A 12,807-nucleotide genomic window follows, 5' to 3' on the forward strand; every position below is an offset into this window, starting at 1 on the left:
CTTAATACTGGACCATTTTTCTCTGTTCTTATTCCTTTACCTTTTCAGCTTAAGTAAAGTTTATTATATAAGCACTAAGAATGTTTCTGATGGAGTTTTTATGTGATTCCCTGTATAGAAATTGAGGCTGAAGTAACTTTTTGAAAACCAGACTCTACTAAGTTAAGAGATACTGATTGCAGACACTTTTGAATAGAGAATGAATCACTATTCTCCCAGACTTTTTGCTGTAGCTCTTCACTGCGCTAATGTGGGGCGAAAGCTGGGGAATGATACACACTATTTATTTTTCCTTCCATTGCCAGTGGATGAATTTTTTTAAAGGCTATTCATATCTTAATAGAGCAGTGTGTGAGGTCAACTTGGTCCATTTTAAAAGCATTTTTTTTTGGACAGCTATTACTTTCAACATCTTTTAGAAATCTACTGTAAGGCTTCATTCATTTTACTCACAGTGTCTGCTTTGACCCTTTTCTTGTATATAGTTTTCCAAGTGCAGTTTCTCTGATAGACTGCCAGGCTTGGACCATTTTTGTCAGCATTTTAATAAAATTTATAATACATGCTAGTAAATTTTTGTATAAATATACATATCAACATAGACTATTTAATTTTTACTAGCAGACACCATTTCATTTAGGAAAATGATATCTGTATTTTGGTTTAAATTAGTATAAATCCTTAAAGGTCTTTTGACAGCCATCTTCATTTGTGGTCCTCCTTTTTTATTTACTTTTATATAATCTAAGATATCATTCTTTTTATCAGGCATTTAATCTGACATGGAAAAATCATCTGACAGAGGGAGATTTAGTGGATAGGTTCAACTGCAAACTTGGGCAAGTCATTTATCTGAGACTGAGTTCTCTCATCTGTAAAAATGATTTAGAAGAGTGGTCAGCAAAGGATTTCTGCAAAGAACCAGAGAGGAACTATTTCGGCTTTGCAGGTCATGCAGTCTGTGGCAGCTGCATACCTTTGGCATTGTGGCAAGAAGTCACAGGCACTAGGTAAATAAATGGATGTGTGCAACAAAACTTTATATACACAAGCAGGTAACTAACTAGAACTGGCCTGTGGGCCATAATTTGCTAACTCCTGATTTAATGTGTGAAAAGAGAAATTGATGATTTCCAAATCTAATGTTTTATCTGTTCATGTTTGTTGAGAACTTACTCTGTACCTGTGCCAGATGTTCTGAGGGAAATAAAAATATGTGTAAGACATAATCCATAATCACACAAAATTTAGAATTTGGGGAGGAGGCAAAGGTATTTGTTCTCATGAGAGAATTAGATAGTAAGTCAGTATAAAGAGCTATGCTATGATACAGATAGGGAAAACAATACATGAATATAGGGAAAGAAAATATTGGCAGTTATAGATGTAAAAAGACTGAGATTGAAGGTAGAAATGATCTTCCTCCAAGGAACAGTGACAGTATTTTCACATAGTTCTTTTTATCACATGTGTTCAGCATTTAGGACTGTGCTATGTAACACCATGTTGAAGCTAGTATTGTCTGTAGACATCAAGGCATCAGAAGAGAAAACACAGAAAAAAGACTTTTAAAGATAGGGGGAACCTTATAAGTCATGAAGTCCACTAATTTATTAGTTTGTTTATTGAATGCCCCTACTAGGCAAAGCACTGTGTGAGGTCCTGGAGATACAGTTATAGGCAAGACATAGTCCTTATCTACATAGAGCTTAAAGGTAATAGAAGAGATGGACAAATAAACCAGCAATAAAATTATAGTATAGTAAGTACCAAGACAGGTTAAATGCAGGTCTTATAGGGTCCAAGCTTTACTCATTCCTGGTGGGAGTTTAGTCAGGCTCTCAGAGAAAGTTTCCTGATTTAAAATTGTCTGGAGGATTTTGCAAGTAAGCAAAAACAAGGGCAGGATGAGTATACAGGCATATGAAAATAGAACTGAGTATGTGAGCAAAGGCGAGGAGATAAGATAGAGTTTGGGGAGTTCCATGAATAAAAATTAACAAAATTAATATACCATTTGATGGAACAGAGGCGTTCCTGGGCCATGTATTTATTCTTAGGCTGTGTAAAAACAAAGTAATTTATTTCCTTTTTACTTTTGTGGCATTTCCATCTATTTGATTTGTTTGTGCACATAAAAGGAAAATACCAAAGCAATAGAGTCTGTCTCATCATAGTCTTGTCAACTTGGAGCTAAAAAGTTTTCCTGAACTTCTATGACTCTTTATAAATCACACTGCCCCTCAAACCTATTTAAGGACAGTGAAGGGTCTGACATGATGCAGGTAGAAAGTTCTGAAGATGCTGTAGCTCTTCCTGTTTTTCTTCTTACTTAAGAAAAGAGCTAGGAATGAGTATCCATCAGATTACTCTAGTGCTCTAAGTGTTTAGTTGAAGAGGTAAAGTGTTTGACTTAAAAACATTCAGAGTTTTATCCCCTACTTAGTGTATGAGCTTGATTATTCAAGAAATTTAGTAATGGCTTCCAGTCAAACATACTTTTTTTTTTTTAAAGCAAAGTCAAGGACATGATTTAAGGGAGATGGGTGAATTGGATATTCTGTGAATTTATTAATCATTGCAGATAGAGAGGCAGTGTTCCTTAAGATTTGTTGTAGGCAGAGACTCTTGGATGAGTTATATAAACTCATATATATATGTGTGTATATATATACACACACACTAAATATATAATAAACGTATATAAATAATAAAACAATAAACTAAATATATATATATATATATATATATATATATATATATATATATATATATATATATAAATACTATATAAATAGGTTCAGCAGCCAGGTACTAGGGCTTCCATGGCAGCTCAGATGGTAAGGAAACTGCCTTACCATCAGTGTGGGAGACCCAGGTTCGATCCCTAAGTCAGGAAGATCCCCTGGAGAAGGGCATGGAAACCCATTCCAGTACTCTTGCCTGGAGAATCCCATGGGCAGAAGAGCCTGGTGGGCTGCAGGGGTCGCAAAGAGTCGGACACAACTGAGTGACTAACACTTTCACTGTCACTTTCAGCAACCAGGTACTTCCTTTGAATATTATTTGGAGGAAAAAGGACTCCACAGAGCTTGCTGCTTGGTCATAGTATTACAAATAAATGTTATAAAGGCCCATATGATAAATTGTCATGAGGCACAGTGGAGGCTCAAACCTATTATACATCCCTAGCTATGCTGCCACTTTTTCTTTTCTTTCTAAGGCATCTATGGAAGATGCTTAACGTTACACCAAATGGATATGGCCCAGGCACACATTGGGGCTTAAAGGTTAGCTAAGGCCAGAAGGACATGGTACCAATGTTCAACACAGCGGGGGCCTTAGGTCCCACAAGGACAACCGATATTCAGACCCACCAGGCCTTAGAAAGCTTCAGGGTGAGAAAGAGAGTCCAGCACCCTGGATAGCTCCCTCAATAGCAGGGGTGAGCAGAGACTGACTTTCTACGGAACCTCGGGCCTGTTCAGCTAGTCTGTGAAAAGATAACTTAGTTCATTTGTGCTTAGGAACTCACTGTTGTTTGCCCAAGATTGATTAGTTTTTATGTTTAGTTTCCCATTTCCAATTGCCTTCTGTCTGACATGTGCATGCCTGTCTAGAAAAGGCCAGAGAATGGGGTAGAAGTGGAGGCTGCTCTCTCATTACAGAGCTGTCTTATCTCTCGAGTCCTTTCAGAGATATGGCTCAGAGTTGGTTCCTGCAGTACATTCACACAAAATTCCTACATCTTTGGTCTCCATATTTCCCCACTTGCCCCTCCACAGTCTAGTCTCCATGCAACAGCAGCAGAGATCTTTCAGATGCATTAATCAGGTCACATGGTCTTGTACTTCAAACGCTCACTGCTCTTAAAGTCTAGATCCCTTTCCATGACTTAAAGTACTCTGCATGGTCGTATCCCTGCTCCCTTCTCTCCCTATCACTGTAATCCAACCAGGTTGGCTATACTTCTCTTCCCCCAACACACCACATGCATTCCTTCTTCAGCACATGTGGTTCCCTTTTATTTTTTTCTTTGCTTGCAGCTGTCTACTTGGTTGGCTTCTTATCATTCAATTCCTGTCCAAGATCGTATTCTCAGAGAAGTGTCCCCTGATTACGCCACCAAAAATAGCTCTACAAATCTTTGCCTCCATTTTTTTTAAAGTACTTTTCTTACTTTTATTTAAGGCCCTTAAACCCTCAATGAACTTTAAAAATTTATTCACTTGGTTGATTATTATCTGTCTGCAACAAGTGCCAGGCTTCCCTGATGGCTCAGTGGTAAAGAAAACTGACCTGCCAATGGAGATGATGAGGGTTCGATCCCTAAGTCAAGAAGATCCCCTGGAGAAGGGAATGGTTGCCCACTCCAGTATTCTTACCTGGGAAATCCCATGTTCAGAGGAGTCTGGCGGGTTGCAGTACATGGGGTCACAAAAGAGTCAGACATGAGTTAGTAACTGAGCACGCATGTGTGCAACAGGTGCCATGTTCAAATATTCCTGCCCGAACTTGGATGGAAGCTCAATGAGTGCTGATTTCCAGCCTTATTTGTTGCAGTATCTCCCATGACTATAGTAATGTTGAGCACACATCTGTTAAATAAGAGAATATGGCAAGAAGTCAAAAGAATGACAGATAAAACCTATAGGAAGACCTCAGAGAAGGGAGTTATTTCATTGAGTGAGACTAGCAAGAGAAATGTTAATGCAAGTGGTATGTTTGATATAGGCCTGGAAGGAATGGGAGGATTTTCATAGGCATTAAGAAGTTTGGAGAAGAATTCCAGAAATATGAAATAGCATAAACCAAGAAATGCACCATGGAAATTGGGTAAACTGACTGTGAAAGAACCAAGGGCTTCTTGTCTTCTCTCTGACTCTTTGTTTTTCACTCTTCGTCTCTCTATATGCAGGCATTCCCCAGAGTTTTCAACCTCTGTTCCTTTCACCTTCTCATCTGTTTCTCCGCCCAGCTTCCTAAGCACTGTCATATATAACCATTATGGTAGGGGTCCGCAACCCCTGGGCTATGGACCAGTACTGCTCCACTCAGCAGGAGATGAGCGGCGGGTGAGCGGCCAAGCTTCATCTGTATTAACAGCCGCTTCCCATCACTGACATTACTGCCTGAGCTCAGGAAAAAAATGTTCAGGGAGCCCACTGATTCTGCATTATGGTGAGCTGTATAATTATTTCATTATACATCTCAATGTAATAATAATAGAAATAAAGTGCCCAATAAATGTAGTGGGTTTGAATCATCCTGAAAATATCCCCCTCCCCCGGTCCATGGTAAAATTGTCTTCTATGAAAATGGTCCCTGATGCCAAAAGGTTGAGGGCTGCTGTGTTATGGGTTGTATTGTGCCCCCCCAAAATATATGTTGAAGTCTTAATCCCCCAGTACCTCAGCATGCCACCTTATTTGGAAATAGGGTCATTGCGGGTACAACTAGTTAAGGTGGAGTACTTCACCGTACTAGAGTACAGTGGAGCCTTAATTCAAGAGGACTGATGTTCTTGTTGGAAGTGGAAATTTGGGCAGAGAGGCAGAGATGATGGAGAGAGATGTTGAAGTGATGCATCTACAAGCCATGGGATCATCAAGGATTACTGGCAAACACCAGAAGGCAAGTAATTCTTTCCTGCAGGTTTCAGAAGGAACATGGCTCTGCTGACACCTTGATTTCAGGCTTTTAGCCTCCAGAAGTGTGAGGTAATACTTAAGGTTGTTTTCACAATTTTGTGTTAGCAACCTTGCATCTTCATGACTCCTGTGTGTCCCCAACGCTAGCTCCTCCTCCTGACCAGTGTTCCTCAGTGTTCCCCCAGGTGTCCACACTTAAAAGCATGGAGCTTGTTATCCTCATCTTTTCAGTTTGCACTCCTTCCCTGTGATGGTTCCCATCAGAGGTGTTGTGTAATCCTGTTGAGTCTCTCTCTTTAATGTCTATCCATTCAGCTCCCACTACTCAGAGTTTGCCGCCTTAACTTTCACCACGATCATTGCAGTTATTTAATTTTCTTCTTCTGCCTTCTCCATTTAAGTCATTTACTTCATTTGTTTTCCTTCTTCTAAACCTGTCTGCACACTGACAGTCTATTAACATTAGCAAATCACTAATCATGTCAATACTTTGCACAGAATTTTCTAATGACATTCACGGCCACAGAATAATCCTTTGACAACCAAGCATTCAAGGATTTCCATAGTCTTGCCCTAGCCTGTATTTCTAGTTGTTTTTAAGTCACCATTTCTACTTCTGACGTAGATTGTCAGACTGGACTGTTTGCTGTCATGCAAACATAACCATCCCATTTCTTTGCTGGGACTTTCTTTCCAGATCAACCTGTAAAATTTCTTCTTGTCAGAAATGTTTGTATCAAACCCCTGATGTTAATGCAGAAGTTCTTTCTCTCCTATGACCCTCCATATCATAGTCAACACTTTGTATCTGTGGATTCAACTAACTCCAGATTGAAAATAGTAAAGAAAATTTCCAGAAAGTTCCAAAAAGCAAAACTTGAATTTTTCTTGTGCCAGCTAACTGTTTACATACTATTGACATTACATTTACAACTATTTGCATTTACATTGTATTGGGTATGATAAATAATCTGGAGATGATTCAAAGAGTACTGGAGGATTTGTGTGGCATATATGCAAATGCTATGGCTATTTTATATAAGGCACTTGAACATGAACAGATTTTGGTATCCGAAGGGGATCCTATAACCAATTCTCCGAGGATACTCTGGGATGACTATATTTTGTTCCCATTGACTAGGATGGCAGGTACAGACATACCTTGTTTTATTGTGCTTTGATTTAGTACTCTTTGCAAATACCGTGTTTTTACAAATTGAAGGCTTGTGGCAACCCTACATCAAGTGTCTTATCTGTGCCATTTTTTGAACAGCATTTGCTCATTTTATCTCGCTTTATTACATTTTGGCAATTCTCACAATATTTCAAGCTTTTAAATTCTTACTATGTTTGTACGGTGATTTGTGATCAGTGGCCTTTGATGTTACTGTTGTAATTTTGGGGGCATCATGAATCAGACCCATATATGATAATTAACTAATTGATTAATGTTGTGTGTTCTGACTGCTCCAATGATGACCTGTTCCCTACTCTCTGCCCTTCTCCTTGGGTCTCTCTATTAACTGAGACACAACACTATTAAAATTAGGCTAATTAATAACCCTGCAGTGGCCTCTGATTGTTCAAGATGAAGGAAAATTCAATCAATGTAGCAGACTTTGTTGTCTTATATTAAGAAATTGTCACTTTCAGCATCCACTACCCTGATCAGTAATCAGCCATCAACATTGAGGCAAGACTCTCCACCAGCAAAATGACTGTGACTTGCTGAAGGCTCAGATGATGGTTAGCATTTTCTAGCAATGCAGTATTTTTTTTTTATTTTTTAATTGAGGCATGTACATTTTTTAGACATAATGCTATTATACACAATAGATGACAGTATAGTATAGACATAACTTTTATATGTATTGGGAAACAAAAACATTCATGTGACTCCTTTTATTGTGATGATCACTTTATTGCAGTGGTCTGTAACCTAGCCCTTAATATTTCCGAGGTCTGCTTACGTTTGTGTATATGTCTTTCTCTGTCTGTGAGTCTCCAAAAAGCAAGATCCAAATCAAGACTTCATATTACAGGAGTCACTCAATGAATATAAGAATGAAAAGAAGATTAGGATTAGGCAACACAAAACCATTACATTTTTTTCAATCATGGGAGAGAGATGAGAAAACAGTCTTTAATTAAGATTTATCTGCCAAAGGCATATAGGAGAGACCAGAGAAGGGAGCAACTAAAAAAGGATGAGGATGAATTTGGCTCTTATTCACATACCTTAGACATACTACATATGAAATCTTGACCTTGGTATTTGTGAAATGGGAAAAGGAATAGCGTGAAGGATATTATAAATGAAAGAATTAACCTTGTTTTAAGATGATTCAATATGAAATATCTGGAAAAGAAGAAAGTTGAACAAGTTAAAAAACAGAGAGAAAATGATGATGTCATTACCTGAACTGGGAAGATCAAGAGGAAGACTGGTTGAAAGGAGTAGCCCTCATGGTGCAGTGGTAAAGAACCTGCCCGCCAATGCTGGAGATGTGGGTTTGATCCCTGGGTGGAGAAGATCCCCTGAAGAAGGAAATTACAACCCACTCCAGTATTCTTGCCTGGGAAATCACATGGACAGAGGAGCCTGGTGAGCTATAGTCCATGGGGTCCCAAGAACAGTTGGACGTGACTTAGTGACTAAACAAAAGGAAGTTACATTCCAGACATACTGAATTTGACATGAAAATTGGGTATCCGGATAGAATTATCCAGCAGCTACAGAGACAGAAGCAGTAATCTATTCTGGTGGGAGTTGGAATCGATTTCCTCAATAAATTTTAAAGAAACTTGATGACATGAATGTTTTAACTACTTCCTCAAGGTTGTCCGTTAATAATGAAGAAGCAACTCCAGAAACACCCTCTTGATTCTCAGGATAATATGAGTTCCTGGATCTTACCAAGACCTTGTAAGAAGCACTCTCATTATTAAAAGTTTATGTTCAAGGCCCTTCTAAGTAGAAAAATCACAAATTAGCCCAATAGGACCAAATACTTCTCTCCAGGATCTTCCAGTTTGAGAACATGCTGGTACCAGCACATTAGTTATAAAAATAGTAAACAGCAGGAACAAAAATAAGCATTTTTATGATATTAAAATAAAAAACAAGCTTTCCCCCCACATTATGAATACTGTAGGAGTCCATAGACATCTTTTTTAACCCAGAAACATGCAAATTTTGCAAGAGAATTAAAACTGTTGGGGCCAAAAGGCCGAAGAGTTTTAGTGTGTATACATATGAGCTATCATGTAATTTTCAAATGAAAGCATTTATAGTGAAGCTTTCTAAAAGTCTTACCTCCAGCTATTGATAAATTTGCCAGATGCTTGGCTCCTGGTTCTCAACAGAGAAAAAGGAAGGCACAGCCCTAAAATTTAAGACCTAAAAACCTCCTTCAATAAGAATGCCATCCCTATTACCAGTTTTAAGTGCTAGTTACTCTTAAATGCTACAGTATGAAAATTAGAGGTGCGTGCACAAGTGCGTGCATGCATTTGAAGAATGGCTCAGAAAGGCAAAATCATAGTCTTTTTACCTGTGAGATAACACTGAATTTTTTTTTAAATATCCTTCGGCCAAGAAATCTTTATCTTGGAGATAATTAAGACAAAATGCATTTGACAAATAAAATCAGTATAGAACCCCTATTTCTTGGCAGCTCTTGTGGACACAGCTGAAGCTTTCAGAGGTCTTTAAAAACCATGGCAACAAATGCCTTTGAAAGGTAAGCGAAGGTTCCAAATGTTTTTAATCGCTGGTGTTTTTTGTGCTACCACTTCAAGCATTCTTTTTTATCTTTTTGTTCATCTGATTGAAATTAAATTTCCAATTTCCCTACTAAATGGTTCTGTCCTGGTCATGGCATTGACTGTTTCCATTAAAGGAGTAGACTTTATTCCCATATATAGTGATTAAGCTTATCATCAATTCCATTAGAAAGCCTTGTTTATGAGTGGCAATGATTTCACACTAAAATTATAGATAGGCTTTAATAGGTATGTTTTCAAAGGGCATTAACTAGCCCTCAAAATTATGTGCTACCTCTGCTGTTACAATTCCTACTGATGGTGGCCCACGGCCTAATGCTGCCTGAATTTCCCTCTCCTTCGTAGAAAGTTGCTGTTGATATCTTTAAAATGCTATTTCCTTTCAGGTCCTTTCAGAGAGAATGGCCTGATTCTCTCATACTCATTCAAAGAAAAGTGTACTTTGAGACATAGTCTGCTCATTTCTGATCTCTATATTATACTTTGCCATTTCAGAACTGTGTATACAAGTTATACGATAACCTGCTTGCCTGACTTTTTTGACCCAAAAATAACAACATTAAAGAAAAATCTATTTCATAGGTCTGCCATCCACTTTGTAAAGCTTTTTCTTGCAATTATGTTAATTCTCTGCTCATGTGTAAGTTTTAGAGCAGATTTAATATTTTTAAAGAAAGGAAATGCTTTGCTTGAGAAAGAGTATAGTGGGGGAAGGATTTCTATTATTTTCTTCACATTTTCATCTTCCTTTAGCTGCAATAACGAGATTTCATTTTTTTTCAGTTGTTAATAAAGGGACAAAGAAGTAAACAATTTAGTTATTAAATTATAACTTCTCTCTGCCATAGGTACTCTTCTCTTTCTTTTCTTTGAGAAAGAGTATGTAGACTTTAAATTTTACAAACATATTTATCTGATTCATTTGGCAGTTTGAAAATCATGTATTAGAAAGTGTGGAGTGAATGAGTTAAGAAATTCTTAAATCACCCCCCAGGAGTGAGTGGCTAGGTTACATTTATAAATATGCATCTTTTTGTGATTCAAATTTAAACAGAGTGATTTAAAAGAATCCTGCATACACTTTACTGTATTTCATTAAGTGAACTGAAATTCACTTAATGAATTTCACAATGTTTTCCTTATACATCAGAGAAGATAAATTACAATTCTTTGGCATCACCGACTCAATGCACTTGAGTTTGAGCATGCTCTGGGAGTTGGTGGTGGACAGGAAAGCCTGGCGTGCTGTAGTCCATGGGGATGCAAAGAGTCAGACATGACTGAGTGACTGAACTGAACTGAAGATAATCAGAGTTTATCATTGTTTTGTCCCTTTGACACAGCAGAGTTCCTAATGAGAGATTTCATTTGAAAATTATGTAAAAGTGCACTTACCACCACTGCTAACCAGTGACATGATAGTTGATTGTAGTCACCTTGGAGATGGTTTTCCTCTCTGTTTTGTTTTTCTGATTGCTAGCATGTTGATCACTCTTCCCGCTACACAAGTGCCTGCAAACCAGCCCCGTCTCTGCTCTCTGGACAGACCTCATCATGTGCAATTCCTCATACTGGCCTCTTTCTTATCAAGTTAATTTGGTGGATGTCTTCACTAACCCTTTGTGGGAGTTGTTTTCCCTCCGCCTGTGTTATCTGGTACAAGCCATTCTCTCCTCTTTCGCCACCCAACCTGACTTCTTACTGAGAAGCAGTGTCTCTCAAAGCAGACTCAATTCTTGCTTTGCCCTAATGCACTCTTCTTAGCTCATGTTTTCTTAGGCAAAAGACCTCCCTGTTCAGGTTTCTCACAGCTTCTCTACCCAAGAGGGCTAGCTCTTTGAGCTCAGACACTTAGAACAAGATTTTTTATGCAACAGATATTTCTTGAATGACCATTTTATTTTAACCCTGGGAAAAATGCAAAAATATAAATGCCATAGACTTTAGATCCAATTAAAATTTCAGTTTGTACAAAAATGGAAAGATTATAATAATACACACTAAACCACAGAAGCATTAAACTCAGTGCCACAGGAGATGCCTCAAAGCAGTATAAAGAAACAAAGGGGTATCTGAGAAGGTAAGGTTTTGATTTGAGAGGAAGGCATGGGCACTGTGCACTGGAGTAAACTTGAAAACATTTGGGTGTTTAAATTGGGCCTCTGCATCAGAGGATCAGGCTGAGTTCTACTTCATTGTAACGGCTTCATGATTTCCATTGTGAATGCTCAGTTGTGACTAGCTCACTTCTGCATGTTTAATACTATAGAGCATTATATAGTATTTTAGGGGAGTATGAGTTTTTTTATTTTTTAAACTTTTTTGAAGTTTTTCTGTAGTTTACTTTTTAAATTTTTATTGCAATTTAGTTGATTTACAGTGTTATATTAGATTCAGGTGTACAGCAGATTGATTCAGTTATTTATATATATATGCATACATACATATACATTCATACATATGGGTTTTTATTATTTGTAACATATTTTAAAAATGTATCCCATGTGTATATCTGTACAGCTGGTATTACTAGTAAGTCTGACATGTATTCAGAAGTTGATAATACTTTACTCATTTCCAGGATGATGTGCTATGACAGTTTGCTTTTGAAGTTGGACATGGGAATGATGTTAATAAAAATCTGAAGATGTTCCTCTGTAGTAATATATAACATAGCTATTATACAGGCAAATGCATTTGATATTTGATGTAGAAGAAAACAATTGGTCCCAAGCTAAGATGTATTTAAGTAGACTTAACTTATATTCTATAATTTTTATGCTTGCAAGTTTCTTTATGTTTTTTCCTGGTTTTAATTTAATGAGATGTTTATGAAAGGGTGTTTTTAAGACTTTCACTTCTAAGTCTTGGCATAAACTTCCGTATGATGTGAACCACTTCTAAGATGCATCCTCTAATTTTTAAAATTGTGGCAGTAAACTGGATCTTAGAGAAGAAAAAACAATGATTTGGTCACCTTTTATCAGTTTTGCACAGGGCATTTAAAGGATTTCAATTCCTCACTCCTCCATTCTTTCTATACAATACTTTACCCTAAGATTAGTACTGTTGGTGCAATTAATGTAAAGACATGAGATGACATTAATATGTAAATTTAGATCCCAGAAATGGGCTTTTTTAAAAAAACAACAACAACAACAACAACTCTGCCCCCTGTTCTTGCTGTGTTCCTTCCTGACATTTTGTAATCCACGTGAAGACAGGAGGAGCAGACTAGATGCTAGGTCAGCCCTGGGACTGAGGTACCCTGCTCCTTTTTCTTGCTTTTGTATTTCCTTCCTGAACCAAGTGAATGCATCAGAGTCACAATCCCTGATTTAGGATCTATTTTCCTAGAAATACAAGTACT

General features: G+C 37.6%; 1 protein-coding gene across 9 annotated transcripts in view; it reads left to right on the plus strand.

The window, feature by feature from the left end:
- The window catches only part of ESR1 (estrogen receptor 1), a 391,695-nt gene that overhangs the window by 163,282 nt on the left and 215,606 nt on the right, over window positions 1-12,807 (plus strand). The window lies entirely within an intron of this gene.

The sequence above is a fragment of the Giraffa tippelskirchi genome, chromosome 9, assembly GCF_054371585.1.
Source record: "Giraffa tippelskirchi isolate mGirTip1 chromosome 9, T2T-mGirTip1v1.2.pri, whole genome shotgun sequence".
Taxonomy (NCBI): Eukaryota; Metazoa; Chordata; class Mammalia; order Artiodactyla; family Giraffidae; genus Giraffa; species Giraffa tippelskirchi.